Source organism: Lagopus muta, chromosome Z (assembly GCF_023343835.1).
Source record: "Lagopus muta isolate bLagMut1 chromosome Z, bLagMut1 primary, whole genome shotgun sequence".
Taxonomy (NCBI): Eukaryota; Metazoa; Chordata; class Aves; order Galliformes; family Phasianidae; genus Lagopus; species Lagopus muta.
Window position 1 is genome coordinate 17860801 of NC_064472.1, and position 4914 is coordinate 17865714.

Sequence of the window (4914 nt, forward strand, 5' to 3'; positions counted from 1 at the left end):
TATACACACAGAAACTGTGAGAAATAAGAAAGCTCTACCCTGAAAAAAGGGAATTTCAAAGCAGAATAGAAGAGCTTCCAGGTTCCTTTTTTTGAGGTTACAAGCCCTAGGTTGGAAGGTGCTGAAGAAGTGAAAGTAGTGACATACATTCAGAGCTCCTTAAAACGGGGACAACTTGACACAAGTCAGCTTGTCCATATTCTCATAGGACTGCAACAATTGAAAACTAAAACATGTAAACAGTGTCAAGATAACGTCTGCTTTGTTAACAGTGCTTGCAGATACAGGCTGCATTACTATTAAGTTTCTACAAGAGCAGTTCCGAAAGTAATGCCTTCTATTTTATGATCTTGGCCCTCAGCAGGCAAATGTTGATGACATAACAGTACAGGATGAACCTTCCCATCAATGTAATATTCCTTTACATGTTGTTGCTGTGTGACACATGGCAGCAGAGGGGCAGCCTGACAGAATGCTGTGTGACATGGAAATGCATGAGCGCATGTGGCACTGAATTCCTCCATTTGGAAAAAAGTGATGCTCACTGACATTTACAGACACTTGCTGCACGTTTCTGGAGTCCAAGCAGTGGGAGTGAGCACAGCGAGGTGGTGGGTGCTGCATTTCAGCAGTGGTGACAGTGACAGCAGGGCACCTTCACTGTTTCATATGTTTATGAATTTGGCATGCAGGCTCTTGTTCATCACTGGCAAAAATGCAGAGCTACATGTGCTGACTACGTTGAAAAAAAAGTGTTTTGTAGCTAGGAGCATCCTCTATCAAACAGTACTATTGTGCTTTCTGTATCTGTTGTAGTTGCCACGGAAATAAATAGGAGGCAGTACTTTTGGAGCAACCTCTTCAGTACCTCAGGCTGAATCAAGGGGCACACAACTTCTGACAGATGGCGTCAAAGTAAAATGTAGAAAAAATTAAACAAGCTTATCTTCAGCAGATAAGGAAGCTATTATTTGGACACCCATATACGTTTGCGCAGATTCTAAGAAAATAGTTACAATCATCAGAACGTAAAGAAGTTAAACAACTTAATGATCCCACCACCACCGTTAAGGAAACAGGTCTCCGGGCCGTCAGCACGGAGCCAGGCTTCCCGCCGACTCGCGAGCTGCCTGTTCGGCAGCGCTCCGCCCCGCACGGCGCTCCGTTTCGCTCGGCTCCCCGCACGCGGCTTCAGGCCAGCGGCCGGCGAGGCCCGGCACTCACTCAGCCCGTGCTGCCCTCTCCCTCCGCGCGGTCCCCCCTCGGCCGGCGGTACGCAGGGCGCGGCTCAGCCCGTCCCGGCCGGCGGAGCGAAGCGGCCCGCGGCGCACGGGGCTCCCCGGCCTCGCTCGCCGCCCCGCCGCCGGTGAGGCGAGGCGAGGCGAGGCGAGGCGAGGCGAGGCGAGGCGTGGCGGCGGCACCCCGGCCCTCCACGCGAGCTGCTCCGCTGCGCTGCCGCCGGGACCCCCCTGCCGGCGCGGCCTCCTACCTGCGGCCCCGGCAGCGCTCCGCGCCGACAACAGGAAGCGACCCCGAGCGCCGAGCCCCGAACTACGCTTCCCGGCGAGCCGCGCGGCGCCGCCCCGCGCTGCCAGCCTGGGCCGGGGCTGCTGGAGGCGGGGAGGTGCTGCGTCGCGTCTCTCGCCTTCAATCTTCGCCTTTGCAAGTGCTGCGACGATGCGGAGCCGTGCGCTTTGACATATTGTTCACAGCGATGCAAAACTGCAGCGTAGTCAGCATTTCAAAGGCACAGGCTGGAGCGCTGGCCTCCAGCGTTTCGGCTTGCCTGGGCTGCGTTCAGTGAAGACGAATTGTCTTGGCCACGTATATAATATACAATCTAGATAATGAATAGAAGTAACAAACTTATATATATATATTTATCTATTAAAAACTATTAAATACAGAGAGCAACAGAAAGGTAAAACAGGTGGGATATTTGACCTTGTTTTTGTAAAAGAATGGCAATAGTCTGGTTCCTCGGCAGTGGCTGAAGTTCTTAGTTCTCAAGGTGTTGTCAGAGATTTTTGATGAAGGGTTGCTCTTCTTGTGCTTCATCCTTGAAAATGGTTGTGCGCAAATGTACGTACTGCAAAAAAAGTATTGCAAAAAAATGGTGACATGAATGAGGCCTGGTTGTGAAGTTGGGAATGTTTTCCTCTTGTAAGAGAGCACTTAACAAAAGTCTGGCAAAAAGACAAGATCAGATTTTTCTTTGAGATGAATATCTGATTGTATCTCTATATGTACCCTTTGAAAATTTGCAGGTAATGGATTTATGTTGACTGAAAATGGAGCCAAAAATACACCAAAAAAATGATGAGCTTTTTCTTTTTTTTTAATCTTGAAACCTATTCTCAAATTCTGTTATCAGCACAAGAAGCACAGCTGCTTGTTTTTCACTCTTCACAGGATTGGGTCTAGCCAGTGCATTTAAATGCATAACATCATTTGCCATAACTTGAGCTTGCCATAATGAAAGTTTCATTTTGAAAGCTGTTATGGTCTGAAACATAGCATGAGTAAGATGATTTTCACACTGACAATGCATGTTTAACTCATTTCAGTGAGAGCTCAAATCCATCAAAAAAGCTAAATCTGTGAACCATTTTTCATGTTCAACTTCTGGCACAAATTTTTGTTTTGATTCCATATATGACTAGATTTCATTTTGCAAATCATTAAATCTATTGCCAAAACATGCAGTTTTAAATCAGCAGCTATACTGCCCAAATTTGCGCAAGCACATGTAATGCGACAGAGTTCCTGTCCCACTGAACAGAGACAAAACACGGGAGTTGGCCTCAACAAGCTGAGCGATATTGTTCAGCCCAAGCAGTGCCCTAATACTTTCCCTGTCTCCCACCTCACCCATTTTTTCATTGGAATCAAATACATAAAGTATAACAGCCTGGCGCCATCTCAGCTGCCATTAAGTAGCATGTGCTGCAACAAGATGTCTACCACACAGTCTGCTCTGAGTGGTGGGGGGACTCCAGTGCTACCAGCAACTGTGACACAGGCATTGACACTGACCGAGGTCCATCGGGTGCCAATGGTTCACACTGGGATGTTATCACAGAACCATGGAGGTTGGAAGGGACATCTGGGGGTCATCACATCCAAACACCTGTCAAAGTAGGTTCCCTAGAGTAGGTTGCTCAAGAACTGTTATAGAACAGTTATAGCACTGTTGCTCGCAGAAAATCACTAATTGGTAAGGTTAACTTTTTGGTTGTTGTTCCCAGTTAAACCAAGGTGGGAACACATCCTTTTTATAGTTGTACTGTAGGGATATTTATAGATCTTGCTAGGGAAAACTGAACTGCGTGCAAGGAAGATGGCCCTGACACAGCTTTCTCACATGAGAAAGCCGTTTTGAAACAAACTCAGCACATATCCCAATCTGTACTTCCTCAAACACAGCCCAAACCAATAGCAGGGCCAAGCAGCAGCACTGCTTCTTCAAGGAAACTGCAGCATAATCTGAATTCCAGACCACAGGAGGAAACAAGGCAGCAGACTAATGACTTGTCACCCTGACTCTCAGTTGTGTGCAATCAGAGCCGTTCCAAACTCTGCTTTCTACAGACCTTCCTTCACTCTCATCTTTTGCACCTTTGACACTCTTATTATTCAAGTACTCTGTGGCTTTTGGTTATTTGAAGAATTTGGTCAGTCACAAGTCTGCCCAGCTGCTATCATTATTAGTTTGAAAAGCAATGGAAACACCACCTGCTGATGCTTTGATTGATTACAATCAAAACACACAAAAGCAGAGATGTGGGAAGAATTCGACATTTTGATGATATGAGAAACTAGTCCCACCCTCGAAATCCACCTTCTGCATCACATGCTATGAGAAACCCAAGTAGTTATAACCATAGCAGACATACCGCTTCTATTTCCTTATCTTCTTTGTCATTAACCATGCACCCTCGGAAAATTTTTGCTTGGAAAAAGGATTTATTGCAAGAACTGCAATTTGTTAACAAAGAAACATTAAATAAATGTTTAAATTCTCCTGCAGTCCTTTTTATTAAAGCACTACCTTTAGAAATGCCTTTAAAAAAGAGCGTTCAGTAGCTGCCTGCATTGCACTGCGCTGTCACCACTGTGCTTTCTATTCTGCGGCACACAGACATCTGAGCAAAGCACGTATTCTGCCACACATCTGGGTAGTGCCTTGGAAAATGGGAACCCACATTCACTGAGGCCCTCTTCAGATGAGTCCTCCCTTTGAAAACAGCAAGGTCTCTTGGGTACCTTCTCATCTCCAAGCCAAATAAGCTGAGCTCCCTCAGCTTTCCTTCATGGAGAGGCTCCAGCCCTCTGATCACCACTGCAGCCCTCCTCTGGACCCGTTCCAGCAGCCCCTCGTGCTGGGGCTCTAGCCTGGACGTGGTATTGTACGTGGGACCTCACAATGGCAGAGCAGAGAGGGACAATCCTCTCCCTCAGCCATTAATTTTGCACGTGCTTAATTTTGTCCATATTTTTTGCAGCAGAATAGCCCATGTTAGTTGTTGTGTCACACAGCTGAATTTGCTAGGTCTCTGTGAAACAAAGGGTGCTCCCACAGCCACTGCAGCACATGAGGAGCCACGCAGGTGTTCCGATGCCTACAGGACAGAGAATGGACACGCCCTGGGACAGCCGACCCGCACCGCCCGTCTTCATCTTCTGCTCGCACTCCCCAAGTGCCCCGAAGCAGAGACAGGAAAAGCACCACCCGCAGCCTCACCTCCTTCCCGCCCAACGGTATCGCCCAGGCCGCAGCCGCCCACTAGGAGCGCTAGCGGCACCTTTTCACCCCACCCTCACCACGCGCCCCTGGCGGCCCTGGCAGCTGCTGCGCATGCGCCGACTGACGATTCGCGCTCCCATTGGCTGGAGGTCGAAGCACGGCCGGGG

The 4914-nt window shown here is 48.3% G+C and overlaps 1 protein-coding gene across 2 annotated transcripts in view; it reads right to left on the reverse strand.

The window, feature by feature from the left end:
• SLC38A9 (solute carrier family 38 member 9) overlaps positions 1-1622 on the reverse strand; it is a 43660-nt gene extending 42038 nt beyond the window's left edge. The window contains exon 1 of one of the 2 annotated variants that reach the window (XM_048932393.1): positions 1490-1622. The gene's annotated coding sequence lies outside the window, so the exon portion shown is untranslated. Of the gene's footprint in view, positions 1-1059; positions 1252-1489 lie in introns of those variants that run through there. The other variant, XM_048932394.1, reaches the window with a different exon arrangement.
• Positions 1623-4914: the final 3292 nt, after the last annotated feature.